This window comes from Meles meles, chromosome 4 (assembly GCF_922984935.1).
Source record: "Meles meles chromosome 4, mMelMel3.1 paternal haplotype, whole genome shotgun sequence".
NCBI lineage: Eukaryota > Metazoa > Chordata > Mammalia > Carnivora > Mustelidae > Meles > Meles meles.
Window position 1 is genome coordinate 117034499 of NC_060069.1, and position 16249 is coordinate 117050747.

General features: G+C 37.2%; 1 pseudogene; it reads left to right on the forward strand.

The window, feature by feature from the left end:
* Window positions 1-14832: 14832 nt before the first annotated feature.
* On the forward strand, window positions 14833-15669 carry LOC123940760 (annotated as a pseudogene).
* Window positions 15670-16249: the final 580 nt, after the last annotated feature.

Sequence of the window (16249 nt, forward strand, 5' to 3'; positions counted from 1 at the left end):
CAAAGAAAAAAAATTAAATTAAAAACAATGTGTGGGGGAGACAAGGGGAAATATTAATATTGAGAAATAATAAAAATGGCAATTGCAAAGCATGCAGCTTTCCATCCATGCCACATGATATGCTTTCATTAAGGTTTTCTCTTTCCTCTTGGTATGAGCAACACAGATGAAGAGAGCAGAAGCCATGACCTATATATAAGGGAGCTGAGACACAAGCCAGGCAGAAGAAACATCTAAATTCACCAGACACACTTCTCAGGCAGCTCTAGCTTCTGGTGGAGTAGCTCATTTCCAGCAACATAACAACTCACTGAGCCTGGTGTACACAGATCTTGGAGGAATACAAAACATAAGTAGGTAAGAGCATAGTAAGAGCTTTTCAAGCAACATGACAGGGCAACAATATATGATATTTAAGAATTAGGACTCTTTGTCTCTAGGGAAATGGGAAAAAGATAAAAGGCATGTGTGATGACAAGACTCACCTGCAAGGAGATGGAGAATGCCTGTGGAAATGGTGGGATGCAAACTCCGACAAATGCAAGCATAAAATCCAATCACAGCACCAGAGCACATAAAATCTGGACGAAAAGGTGAAGGGAACTGGCAAGGCTGAAGATCTGACTTTGAAAAGGGCCAAATATCTGATTTTGAAGAACGGAAAAAAAATATATGTTACCACAATTTCAGACAGTTTTTTCACAATGACAGTGTCATGGACTAATTAGATCTTTTCTCAAAGAGTGAGAACGGAAGGGCCCCTTGATGGTGTAGTTGGTTGAGCATCTCACTCTTGGTTTCTGCTCAGGTGGTGATCTCAGGGTCCTGAGAAAGACCCCTGTGCTGGGTTCCATGCTCAGTGGGGAGCCTGCTTAAGATTATCTCTTATTTCTTCCTCTGCTCCTCCCCCTGCTTATACTATCTCTCTCCTCTTTCTCTTTCTCTCTAAAATAAATTTTAAAATCTTTTAAAAAAGTGAGAAAGGAATATTCAATATTGGGGATTCTTCTTTAAAGCCCTTTGTTTAAAAAGATGCTACCCAATAAAAGTAAAAGGACACAAAATAGTAATTACTGAGGCTCCCTGGGACAGGCACTGTTCTGCACATGCTTTGTGCATTAATCCTCCCAAAAGCCCTATGAGGGATTTATAAATTTTATAAATGAGGGAACTGAGGCAAGAGGTACAAATAACTTCTACAAGGTAACACAATAAATGTAGATCCAGCATTTGAAGCAAAACATTCTGACTCCACATAGAAATAAATCTATATCCTTATAGGATCTCAAGGCAGGAATAAGAAGTAAATGAATGTTGATTATGAAATACCCTTGAAAGAATATACATAAAGCATAAAGCAGAGGATCTCAGCACTCAATAAATGGCAGGTTTAAATACCATAAATTTCCTCAACAATATGGAAAGATAGCTGATGACTTTACAAACCAACCCCTCCCATTTTTACATTATCTTAATTATTAGCAGTGTCTTAATATCAACTCTAACCAAATTTGATTTTCTAGGGCTCGTTTTACTTTTTGGAACTACACAAGTCTTTTCTCCAGTTTCCCTTCAAACTCTGTCAATAATAAATTTCTTCCTATATATTTGCAATGCAAAATTGAATACCTTGAATAACATGGTTTAAGTGTACAGGCTGACTATATGCAGATTTTTAATAGAACAGTACTGTAAGTGTATATTCTATTCCTTATAATTTTCTTAGTAAACATTATCTTTTCTCTAACTTACTTTTTGTAAGAATACAGCATATAACACATATAACATACAAAATATGTCTCAATTGACCGTTTTATGTTGTTGGTCAGGCTTCTGATCAACAGTAGGCTGTTAGTAGTTATGTTTTCGGGGAGTCAAAAGCTACACGTGCATTTTTGACTGTGTGAAAGGGCCAATGCTCCTAAACCCTACATTATTCCTACCATTTTCAATAGTATGATATCTATACTTTTGTTACTACTGCAGAAAACTGGGTTAACATTTTTCGTAGCCCTGAACTTTGACCATATAGAGCTTGTAGTCAACTTTTTTGGAATATTCCCTTCTGAACTCAGGTAACTGAAATGTTTATCTCAAATATAGGAATTTATTATTTATATAAATTTACTATTTGAGTACAGATTTTTTGCCTCTTTTGTTAGGTTTATTTCTAGTTATCCTATAGCTTTGGGTGCAGTTGTAAATGGGATAAGCTCCTTAATTTCTCTTTCTTCTGTCTTGCCATTGCTAAATAGAAATGGGACTGATTTCTGTGCATTGATTTTATATCCTGACACTTTACTGAATTCTTGTATGAGTTCTAGCAGTTTTGGAGTGGAGTCTTTTGGGTTTTCCACATGAAGTATCACATCATCTGCAAAGATTCAGAGTTTGATTTCTTCTTTGCTGATTTGGATGCCTTTTATTACTTTTTTGTTGTCTGATTGCTGAATCTATGACTTCTAGTACTCTGTGGAGTAGCAGTGGTGATAATGGACAGCCCTGCTGTGTTCCTGACCTTAGGGGAAAAGCTCTCAACTTTTCCCAATTGAGAATGGTATTTACTGTGGGTTTTCATGGATGGTTTTGATAAAATTGCGATATGTACCCTCTATTCCTACACTGTGAAGAGTTTTGATCAAGAAAGAATGCTGTACTTTGTCAATATTTTTCAGCATCTATTGAGAGTATCATATGGTTATTGTTCTTTCTTTTATTAATGTATTATATCATACTGACTTGTGGATGTTGAACCAAACTTGCAGTCCAGGAGTAAATTCCACTTGGTCATGATGAATAATCCTTTAAATGTGCTGTTGGGTCCTATTGGATAGAGTTTTGGTGAGAATTTTCACATCTGTGGTCCTCAAGGATTATTGGCCTGTAATTCTCCTTTTTGGTGGGTTCTTTGGTTTTGGGATCAAAGTAATGCTGGCCTCAAAATGAGTTTGGAAGTTTTCCTTCCATTTCTATTGTTTGGAACAGATTCAGGATAACAGCTATTAATTCTTCTTTAAATTTTTGGTAGAATTCCCTTGGGAAGCCATCTGGCCCTGGTCACTTATTTATTGGGATATTTTTGTTGACTGCTTCCATCTCCTTCCTGGTTATGGGTCTGTTCAGGTTTTCTATTTCTTTCTGGTTCAATTTTGGTAGTTTATATGTCCTAGGTATGCATCCATTTCTTACAGATGGTCAAATTCTCTGGTGTGAAGTTTCTCATAGTATGCTCTTATAATTGTTTATATTTCTTTTGTGTTGGTGGTGCTTTCTCCTCTTTCATTCATGTCTTTATTTATTTGGGTCCTTTCTCTTTTCTTTTTGATAAGTCTGGCCAGGGATTTATCAATCTTATTAATTCCTTCAAAGAACCATCTCTTAGTTTCATTGATTTGTTCTATTGCTCTTTTGGTTTCTATTTCATTGATTTCTATTCTGATCTTAATTATTTCTGGTTTAGGTTGAGGCTTTCTTTGCTGTTCTTTCTCCAGCTCCTTCAGGATTTGGGTTTTCTTTCCTGTTCTTTCTCCAGCTCCTTCAGGTGTAGGATTAAGTTGTGTACTGGAGACCTTTCTTATTCTATAAATTATTCACGAAAGAAATTGAGTGAGACACAAAGAAATGCTAAAACATTCTATGCTCATGGATTGCAAGGATGAATATTGTGAAAAGGTCTATGGTACCTAAAGCAATCTACACATATAATGCAATCCCTATCAAAATACCACCTCCCCTCCCCCCAAAGAAATAGAACAAATAATCCTAAAATTTGTATGGAACCAGAAAAGAACCCAAATAGCCAGAGGAATGTTGAAAAAGAAAACCAACATTGATGGTATCACAATTACAGACTTCAAGCTCTATTACAAAGCTGTAATCATCAAGACAGTATGCTACTGGCACAAAAACAAACACATAGATCAATGGAACAGAATAGAGAGCCCAGAAATGGACCCTCAACTCTATGGTCAACTGCCACTTCCATTCAGTGAACGGGAGATGAATTAGGCACAAACAAGTCAGCTACAAGAGATTGAGAGCAGGGTACAACAGTCGAAAAGACTGCTGCCCCAAGCAACTCCACAGTCTCAATTTTATTAGATAGATACAATAGCCAACAGAAGAACTGATGAAGGTCAAACATTAGTCTTATTTCTTATTTGTCTTGTGGACAAATAAGAAGGAGGGTAAAGTTTATAGTTAACCAAGCACATTCAAAGGACTCATCTAACTAACAATGGGCGCTTCTGTGAAGAGACAACAGAAAAGGGAAGCAGGCAGTATTTCCTTCTGCCCTGAGCAGGCCAGGGACCCCCAGCTGCTTGGCTTCCCTGAAGGCATTCCCAGCTGCTCGGCTTCTGTGATGTGGGTGGCATTCCACCCTGAGCGAGCTGGGCATCCCAGCTCCTCAGCTTCATGACCATATATCATCCTTTACCCCAAAGACCTGTTGCCAGCATGTGTTTTTCTTAAGGCCATATCTAAATGTGCTTGGTATCTAGTAAAATCCTCCATGGGTTAAAGTTTAAGTAATACATTGTTCTGAGGGGCAGTTGCAGTCAACTAATCTTTGACAAAGCCAGAAGGAATATCCAATGGAAAAAAGATAGCCTCTTCAACAAATGGTGTTGGGAAAATTGGACAGTCACATGCAGAACTATGAAATTGAATCATTTCCTTACACCACACAGAAAAATAGACTCAAAAATGGATGAACAACTCAATGTAAGACAGGAATCCGTCAAAATACTTGAGGAGAACGCAGGCAGCACCCTCTTAGACCTCAGCTGCAGCAACTTCTTCCTAGAAACATTGGCAAAAGCAAGGGAAGAAAAGGCAAAAATGAACTATTGGGACCTCATCAAGATCAAAAGCTTTTGCACAGCAAAGAAAACTGTCAATTAAACCCAAGGACAACTGACAGAATAGGGAAAATATTTGCAAATGACATATCAGATCAGATGCTAGTATCCACAATGTATAAAGAACTTATCAAACTCAATAGCAAAAGAACAAATAATCCAATCCAATCATGGGCAGAAAACATGAACAGACATTTTGGCAAAGAAGACTTCCAAAATGACCAACAGACACATGAAAAGGTGCTCAACAGCGGTCAGCATCAGGGAAAGAGAAATCAAAACTACAGTGAGATACCACCTCACACCAGTCAGAATGGCTAAAATTAACAAGTCAGGAACGACAGATGCTGGCAAGGATGCAGAGAAAGGAGAACCCTCCTGCACTGTTGGTGGGAAAGTAAGCTGATGCAGCCACTCTGGATAACAGTATGAAGGTTCCTGAAAAAGTTGGAAATAGAGCTACCCCACAGCCCAGAAATCAAACTACTGGCTATTTACCCTAAAGATAGAAATATAGTGATCCAAAGGGGAACATGCATCTGAATGTTTATAGTAGCAATGCCCACAATAGCCAAACTATGGAAAGAACCTAGATGTTGATCAAGAGATGAATGGATAAAGATGTGGTATATTTATATACAATGGAATAAAATGCAGCCATTGACAAACAAACCCCACAAAATCTTGCCATTTGCAGCATTCTGGATGGAATTAGAGGGCATTATGATAAAAAAAAATAAGTCAATCAGAGAAAGACAATTATCTTATGATCTTTCTGATGTGGGGAATTTGAGAGGCAGGGTGGGGGGTCGTGGGGAGAAGAGGGGGAAAAATGAAACAAGATATGACTGGGGAGGGAGAAAAATCATGAGACTCTTAATCTCAGGAAAGAAACTGAGGGTTTCTGGGGAGGTGGTGGGGCAGGATGGGGTGGCTGGGTTATGGACACTGGGGAGGTTATGTGCTATGGTGAGTGCTGTGATTCCTGTAAGACTGATGATTCACAGACCTGTACCCTGAAGAAAATAATACATTATATGTTAATTTAAAAAAGAGTTTCGTTTCATCACACAAATCTCTTTACCTCAGAGAAGATGGGAAGATCTTGGTAATTCATGGGCACAAACTTTAATTGCCTCTTTTTTCTGGATGTCACTGAGGGATGGGAGGAGGGAAAAAACCTTATTACAAGGTGCACTGTTCTATTAAGGGGAAAAATAATATGAAGAGAAGATTCAGGGGTTGCTGATCATGATGCATTTACTTGTTATCAAGAACAGAAAGTAAAATTTCTTCATACATTAAAAATAAAATAAAATAAATTTTTTTCCTTTAAAATGGCCCACTAATGACATCTTTTGGGGTGGTAAATATTTTTCATCCAATGTGTTTGCTGCTTCTCTCAACTTCATATTTCCAATTTGGTAATTGTGTATCTAATTTTAAAATATATTAACAACAGAATAGAGTTCACTGGGATACCACTAGAGATTTTATTCCAAGTTGATGCAGTATGCTGACTCATCTAGGTCAATAACAGAGATCAACAACTGGCAAATTTATTTTCTTTTTCCCCCAACTGTACTGCTGAGATCAATGTACTCACAGGTCTAAAGCAGATGAATCCCTCAATAATAGTTTCTAAGATCAACAAATTTCTCCATGAAATGCTCATTTAGTGTGAAACTCATGCATTGTGACCACATCAAATGACTCTGCAACATGAAGAACAATGACTGCTTGTTGTCTTAATTATAAACCTTTAACAGAAATCCCTTTCAGTAATTATACTCTGAAATAAAAAGTGATATAGAAAGATGTTCCCAGAGGAAACAACCTCTTTCACACAGGATTTACTGATGCTCAATGAATGCCAGTGGTTCTCAGTAGTAGGCTTAAGTCATGGGCACAAGGAAGGAAAAGAAAAGTTGGGGCAGTAAAATGAATGATAATAGATATGCAAGTAGACTGGGAAGATGGAGAAGACAAAGACTTAAAAAAATAGGAACTTTAATTTTCTTTGCCAAAGCTACTCCTCAAACTACGCTCTTACCCATTTCAGTTAATGACAAATCCATCCTTCCAGCTCTAGTTCTTTCTAGTTCCATCCTTCTGGTTTTCAAATGGAGAGTAATTGTCTGTAGTGATAGCATGGTTTAGCTCTAAACTTAAGGGCCCATGCTGTGATTTGCCTAGAGACCTGCCTAAGTCTCCAAAAAGCATCTTTATTTCCCATTATGCCTTCAACTACCATTAGTTTTGGGGGATCATGTGACCCAAGGAGTAGAGCACCTTGTACAGCTGCTTACATCTTTGTAAATCCTTCTCCTCTTCAGAGTCACACTTAAAACTAACAGCGTTCCTGGACACTTGGTTAATGGGTTGAAATAATACACCCAAATGAAAATGACATTGGCTCCAAAATCCGCAGGCTCCCAATAGGTGTTGTACCTTTCCTTTGGCTGTAAGAGGGCCAGATGTAGCAACTTATCCTTTACCTTAGAAGAGATATCTCCCCATGACCCACCACTGGACCACTAGAAATTTCATCTAGATAAATGGGCCTTGAATTTTGTTGAATATATTTCTCAACTCTGGTACACAAGTGTCTACCAATAGGTCTACAGTAGTTGCTGCATAAGGAATAAATGTGATAACTTATGGAAGGGAAAGAAGATCAAGGTCCTTGAGTAAATATTTGCAAGTCATGTATCTGATAAGAGCCACATAAGCAGAATATAAGAATCTCAAAGCTAAAATATAAGAAATATATAACTCAACTTAAAAAAGAGAAAATATTTTTTGATGTGTCTGATAGCCATTTGTATGTCTTTGTTGGAGAAGTGTCTGTTCATATCTTCTGCCCATTTTTTAATATGATTATCTGTTTTGTGTGTGTTGAGTTTCAGGAGTTCTTTATAGATCCTGGATATCAACCTTTTGTCTGTACTATCATTTGCAAATATCTTCTCCCATTCCGTGGGTTGCCTTTTTTGTTTTGTTGACTGTTTCCTTTGCTGTGCAGAAGCTTTTGATCTTGATGAAGTCCCAAAAGTTCATTTTTGCTTTTGTTTCCTTGGCCTTTGGAGACATATCTTGAAAGAAGTTGCTGTGGCTGATATCGAAGAAGTTACTGCCTAGGTTCTCCTCTAGGATTCTGATGGATTCCTATCTCATGTTGAGGTCTTTTATCCATTTCGAGTTTATCTTTGTGTACGGTGTAAGAGAATGGTCGAGTTTCATTCTTCTACATGTCACTGTCCAGTTTTCCCAGCACCATTTATTGAAGAGACTGTCTTTTTTCCATTGTATATTTTTTCCTGTTTTGTTGAAGATTATTTGACCATAGAGTTGAGGGTCCATATCTGGGCTCTCCACTCTGTTCCACTGGTCTATGTGTCTGTTTTTATGCCAGTTCATCATCACTAGCCATCAAGCAGATTTAAGTAAAAAAAAAAAAAATGAGATACCACCTGACACCAGTTAGAATGGCCAAAATTAGCAAGACAGGAAACAACGTGTGTTGGAGAGGATGTGGAGAAAGGGGAACCCTCTTACACTGTTGGTGGGAACGCAAGTTGGTGCAGCCACTTTGGAGAACAGTGTGGAGATTTCTCAAGAAATTAAGAATAGAGCTTCCCTATGACCCTGCAATTGCACTGCTGGGTATTTACCCCAATGATACAGATGTAGTGAAAAGAAGGGCCATCTGTACCCCAATGTTTATTGCAGCAATGGCCACAGTCACCAAACTGTGGAAAGAACCAAGATGCCCTTCAATGGACGAATGGATAAGGAAGATGTGGTCCATATACACAATGGAGTATTATGCCTCCATCAGAAAGGATGAATACCCAACTTTTGTAGCAACATGGATGGGACTGGAAGAGATTATGCTGAGCGAAATAAGTCAAGCAGAGAGAGTCAAGTATCATATGGTCTCACTTATTTGTGGAGCATAAAAAAGAACATGGAGGACATGGGGAGATGGAGAGGAGAGGGAGTTGAGGGAAACTGGAGGGGGAGATGAACCATGAGAGACTATGGACTCTGAAAAATAACCAGAAGGTTTTGAAGGGGCGAGGGAGTGGGAGGTTGAGGAACCACGTGGTGGGTAATAGGGAGGGCACGTACTGCATGGAGCTCTGGGTGTGGTGCAAAAACAATGAACATTGTTATGCTGAAAATAAACAAATAAAAATTTAAAAAAATTCTAAAAAAAACAAACACATACAAAAAAAGAGAAAATATTTGAGTAGACAATTCAGTAAACAAGATACACAGATATCAAAGAGAGACACAAAAATTTGTTCAATAAAATCTACCACTGGGAAAATGCAAATGACCATAGTGAGATACACAGACCCACCATTTAAAATGACTAAAATTGAGGGGCACCTGAGTGGCTCCGTTGGTTAAGCATCTGCCTTCTGCTCAGGTCATGATCTCAAGGTCCTGGGATCAAGTTCTGCATCCAGCTCTTGCTCAGTGGGGTGTCTGCTTCTCCTTCTCATGTTTCCTCTGTGCACTCTCTCTCTCAAATAAATAAATAAATAAATATCTTTAAGAGAATAACTAAAATTGAGAAGACTACTAATATTGGAACCAGCTATACAGACTTTTGTACCCATAGGTTTACCACAGTATGAGGTGAGAGATACATACGCAAAATTGAAGAGAATTATTAATTTTTACTCAAGTTTGGATTATGTTGAAATTTCCAGTGCACATATTGCTTATAAACCCTCCTACTGAGTTTTGACAGGGCTTCTCTTTTATCTATGTAGTTTATTACCCCCCTTTTCTTCGGCTTTCACAAACAAAGTCTAAGCACACGGAATAACTGATTAATGACTCCACCAAAATATAGGCTCTTAGCTTTCCCCCTAGCTGCCATCAAGTCCCATGTGGAGGTTAAGCACTTTCACTCCTCTTTATATACCAAATCAAAACGTTGCTATTTGTACATTGTACTCTTTTTTTTTAAAGATTTTATTTATTTATTTGACAGAGAGAGAGAGATCACAAGTAGGCAGAGAGGCACGCAGAGAGAGAGGAGGAAGCAGACTCCCCGTGGAGCAGAGAGCCCGATGCGGGGCTTGATCCCAGGACCCTGAGATCATGACCTGAGCCGAAGGCAGTGGTTTAATCCACTGAGCCACCCAGGCGCCCCACATTGTACTCTTTTGACATATGTAATGTCATTATTTTCTGAGTGAACATTATGTCACTTTTCTCTTCATGTTGAAAGTTAAATATGAACACCTTACCACCATGTTCAAAATATCTCACTACTTGTCCTTAAAAGTGGGATAAAGAACAAAGTGCCTGACCTAGCCTCCAGACCCCATGTGAGCCCAGCCATGTTGGTTTTTCTCATCCCATCTGGCTCTTCTTGCTTCTCTTTGGATGCCAGCTACATTTACCACTTTTCTTTATGTGCTTCTCCAGTGATCTAGCTCTGAGATCATCTAGGCCCTCCAAGGTTGGAAGGCCCTAAAGGTGGTAATGTCCAGGTCATCACATTGTTCATGAAGACTCCCAGACATCCTCCCTGACCTATCAAAAGAGAATCTGCATTTTAGGAAAATTGCTAGGAGATTCACAGGCATTAATATTTGAGAAACATGGATATATGCCACCTCACACTATGGTCCTTTGTTTTGTCTTCCCTTTCATCTTCCTTTGACCTCTGTGAAGTAAGATTTCTCACCTGTTTACAAATTGAAGCTTGAAATTCAGTATAGTTCTGGAATGTGAGCTGCACTTTGCATGAGAAGGACACCTGTATTTGTGGTTCCCCTGAAGGGAATACAGAGCTTTTGCTTCATTAAAATCGTGTTTGATTGGTTCAGAAGTGATCACACTAATCAAAGCACTCAGAGCATCAACATTTATACATGGAAATTTGCATAAGTATATCAGAGGTGTCATTAGTAGTGGAAAATAGTGGCATAAAATATAATATCTATGATGATTTGATGTTTATGATTTCAGAGTCTATAATGCCCTATGAGCTACTGGACTTTTCACATATGTTCAAGTTTACAATGCCCAGAAGGACAATTTAGTTTTGTCCTAAAGCCCTAGTTGCTATTGGGAGAATTTTAATTCCTCATTCCTTCCTATTCTGGCAAAAATCCCACAGTTGTACAAATGACTGAGTCTTGTGCTTGAAAAAAATTGGTATAAACAATATCCTCCTAAGCTTGTTAAAGGAAACCTCCAAAGTGAATCAGTGTGCAAGAAGTTACAACACATGTTATGGTCATTTCAGTGCTATTCTATTTCTTATCTCCTTTGGAAAACCTAACACTTCAAAAGAATTTTCTCAATTTCTTATAAGGTATGGGTAAGAGAGAAATGAATACTATCAAATTCATCATTCTTTATATATAAATTTGATATACTTTTACATTTATAATAATTTTGCCTTAGGTTTAAAGAGCCAAAAAGCCAGGTGAGTACTGGAAAACAAATTGTGAATAATTTACATATTAAATCTTTTTTTTCCCTTTTTTTTTTTTTTTTTTAGAGAAACAGTCAGAGAGAGAGAGGAGGAAGCAGGCTCCCAGCCAAGCAGAGAGCCAGATGAGGGACTCGATCTCAGGACCCGGAGATCATGACCTGAGCCGAAGGCAGAGGCTTAACCCACTGAGCCACCCAGGCGCCCTACATATTAAATCTTAACGACTATCCTCTACTAAGCAAAATAGCTGTAAGACTGAATTACTTCCTTTAACAACATTTTATTATTTCTTAACATATCTCTAAGGAATCTATGGGTATTCATGAACTAGAGTATTAAACAATTCAAACTATATTTAAATAGCATTCCATAATGATTCCTACATCAGTAATCTTTCTGCTTATTCTGAAAAAAAAAAAAAAAAGCTCCATTATGTTTAACTGATCACGTTTTTTGATTCAGACTTTTATGGTAAGTCAATTGTGTATTAACTCTATCCTATCTCCCACTTCTGGCAAGCATTTTATTGACTATTTATACACATGTAGCAGGAAATAGGCAGTAGGTGCTCCTTCACTTCTCTTTCCAGCATTTATAGTTTAATAAGTACCCACACAAAGTGAATTTGAAATTTTTTTTCATTATTTGGTGATTTGGAATTGCCTAGAAAGCAGTTTTTTTTCCAATAAAAATACCTTTACCGTGTGAAATAAGTAGCTTTGTTATTATATCACCTGTACTCGACTCCATTCTGCCTCAATTTTATTCTGTGAAAACACTGGTAGAGAAAAGGTGTTCTCAAGTAAAACCATAAGGATTTCTAGAAAAAGTCAGTCCTAATCACTGTTATAGCAAATGTAAAGCAAATTTAAATATGAAAAGCCATTCAGGCAGTGCTTATATATTTATGAGCAAAGTTTGTGAAGTAAAATTTAGCCAGAAAATCTGTTAAATACACATATTCCATAGAAAAATAAATTTGTAAATTTGAATAAAAAAAGGAAAGAAAAGATTCATAATGTTGACAACTTTAAACAACACCCAGGGTTAAAATAAATATTTATCCCTAATTCCTGGGCCTTTACTTTTTTGTTGTCCATAGTCTTTCTCTGATACATTCTTGTTTTCTTTTAAAGATTTATTTCTTTATTTGAGAGAGAGAGAAAGAGAGAGAGAGAGAGTACAAGTGGGTAGAAGGGCAGAGTGAGAGAGAGAGAGAATCCTCAAGTAGATGCCCACTGAGTGCATAGTCTAATGTGTGGCTTAATCCCAGGACTCTGAGATCATGACCTGAACTGAAATCGAAAGTCTGCCTCTTAACCCACTGAGCCACCCAATCACCCCTGATATATTCTTAATCTTTCTTTTCTGCTTGTCTTTCCCACACTTACTAGCCATGTGTCTATTATTCTCTGCCTATTTCTGTTCCTGCATCTTGTGATCTTCACCCACCCAAACTTCTTCTGCTGTCTTCTTTCTTCTTTTTATGACTTTCTCTCCATTTCTCTCTTTTGAAAATTTTTAATAAAGCAATATCAAGGAAAAATGTTCTATTTGTCCACCCGCAGTGGACATATAACAAATGTTGTCCACACTATTCAATCTTGCTTCCCTTCTCACTGTTGTGCAATTGTTTCCCACTCACTGATCATTATGCTCTGGCCTCCACTGCATCACATGACAGAAATTGCTCTCACTAAAGTCATCTCTTAGTTTCCATGCTTAATCACACCTGTTCACTCCTTATCCTACTAGAGCATTTATTTTAGTGATTCGTACCATAATTTTCTTTGACCTTCTTGACTATATTTCTCTCTTTTTGTTCATGACACTCATCTTGATCATTCTGCTCAGCATCCTTTCCTGGTCTCTCCCTGTCTTTTTTCGCTACCAGTCAGAATTATCAGTTTGAACAAGAAATTATTTTTTTGAATGGGATCTAACATGGAAATGTTGGGAAATTAAAGGAATCTTCTGAGAAAAAATGGGCAGGAACAGAAGCAAGCATGGCCATCTACCAATAGCAAAAATTATATTCCAGCATTGACTCCATGAGGACTGCTGTCACCACTGCTGTATGAGAATATACTGTTCACGTGGACAGAATCACCGTTGTGGATGCAGGGTTCATTTGCTGGAAACTTCATATTGTTCCTCGGCTGCCTTTGCAATTCAGATTATTTTTTGTCCTTGTCCCTTTTTCTCCCTCATTCCAAATTTCAACTCTAGTGTGAGTGATGTAGAGTTGCCAAGCCTACATCATGTTCCCTCACCCTAGATGTCAGGGAGATAGGAAAGTCAACTGTAGCACTTTTGGATCCTACAATGGGTGTTAGAATTTGCTGACATCAAAATTATATGGTAGAAAAGAGGATCAGTTTGGCTATCTAAAAGTGTCATGTATCTTCCCTCCACTTCTATATACGTTGTCAGTTTAGTTATTCACCATTCTCTTCACTTTATGTATTCTCCAATAGATAGGTCATACATAACTGTGCCTTCAGTCTACCCCAATGATTTTGAATTCATGATTTGCAGTAGACTCAAACTACAAACTACACATGCACTGATTGTCCACAAACTGGCCACTGCATCTGAGTTCTCAATCAAATTTTGATGAGAATCTGCCCATTTGACAAGTGATGTTTCCATTCTTCACTCACTAATCCTGCAATGTCTGAGGCACTGCATCTACCTTCTGAAAACTTTCCATCTGTCTCTTCATCTTCCCACAAATCTCAATATCATATCATATATAGATTAGCCATGTCACATGTGTTTGGGTCACTTACAGTTCAAATAGATTACAGATTATTAGCCTTAATAATTGAATAGCTAAATCAATGTCTACAGTAAAACCTCAAATCTATATTTTGCATAAAACTTTCCCCAGAATGTGTGATCTGGAAGACATTTAATGCAAAATATAGATTTGATGTTTTACTATAGGTTCTGGTTTGAGAACACTGAATAGTAGTAACTTTTTTCTAGTATTGCTGTCCCTAATTTCAATCTCTCTGCAGCCTATTTCCTACACACCATATATTCATTTTCAAAAGAATCTACTAGTACTATTCTTTTCTCTTAGTTTCAGTGCATGCTTACTCCCTAATGAATAATGTTCATGACCCTCCACATGCCACTTAATTCATTTTTTACTGAAGCCCTTCAAGATCCTTTTTCCTTTACCCTACACCTACATCCCAAACATAAAAGTTCCAAGTTATGCAGATCCTCTTCCATAAACTTAGGTTGTACTACAATGTATTTTCTTTTTCCAATTCTGTTCATAGCTGCACATTTTAAAAATTGAAATGATTGCACTCATTTCAAAGCCCTCAAAATAGATTCCAATTAATAGAGAGGCAATACACAAATTTGAGATAATATTCTGATGTGCATAATTTTATTTCAACTCTCCTTTCCATATTTTCATGTTATAAATTGAGTGACTTTTTCCCAATTTATTAAATTTCATTTCAGACAACACTCCATGAGGATATGGAAAAGGAACATGGAAAAGGACTTGGAAATGCAACATTGCTGACAGACTTGATTCTCACAGGACTCACATATGAACTGCAGTGGTAAATCCCGTTGCTCCTAGTGTTTTTGGTTATCTATCTTCTCACCATTGTGGAGAACCTTGGCCTAATTGCTCTCACGTGGAATGACTCTCAGCTTCATATCCTCATGTACTTATTTCTTGGGAGTTTGGCATTAGTGGATGCTTGGATATCATCCACAGTATCCCCCAAGATGCTGGTCAACTTTTTTGCCAAGACCAAAATGATATCTTTTTCACAATGCATGATATAATTTTTTTTCCTTTGCAGTAAGTATAACAGTGGAATGCTTTCTGCTGGCAACAATGGCATATGATTGTTATGTAGTCGCATGCAAACCATTATATTATCCAGTGATTATGACCAAGACACTGTGCATCCACTTGTTAGTTTTGTCACTTTTATGTGGATTTCTTCATGCCATAATTCATAGTTCTTTCTTATTCAGTTTAACCTTCTGTAATTCCATCATAGTACATCACTTTTACCGTGACATTATACCATTGCTTAAGATTTCTTGCACTGACCCTTCTATCAATTACCTGATAATATATATATATATTTTTTTTTTGCTGGGTCAATACAGATGTTCACCATTCTGATAGTTCTTGTCTCCTACACACTAATTCTCTCTACAATCTTAAAAAAAGAAGTCTCTACAAGGCATAAAGAAAGCCTTCTCTACCTGTGGAGCACATCTCTTATTATCTACAGTTTAAGAAATAAGAAAGTCATAGATTCAGTGAGGAAAATATTGAAGAGAAAGTCTTAGATTTCACATTATTACCTGTTCTCATTTCACTAGAATGACAAACTGTACAGATTACATACTTGCTCTGTGTTGATTAGGGGTCAGTTTTTGCAGTAATAATTGTTAATATTTATATAATATTTATAATAATTGTTAATGCAGTAATAATTGTTAATGTTTAAATGACTTAAGGTGAGATTACAAAACAAATATATGTATATGTAGTCAAAACAGAGGGAATTTTAATCAAGTGTTCATGACATAACAATAATTTAAAAGGAAACAAAATATTTCACATGCTTGCATGTTTCAGTGTGGCTTCATAAATGCATTAAGCATTGAAATAGGGTAATTTATTTAAAAAGAATTTGAATATGATACATCTGACAACCATATAGCTATGCATCCCAAAGACTCACATTACATTTATTCTGAAATGGAGTCAGGGTTGTATTTGAGTGAACAGAGACCAAAAAGTATAATGAGTGATCAGATTTCAGGTTCACCTCTGCCCTTCCTCTCTCACCACTGATTACCTACACCATTCTACTGTTATAACTGAGGTCTTCACACTAAGACTGCTCATTTCTTCCATTTGCTG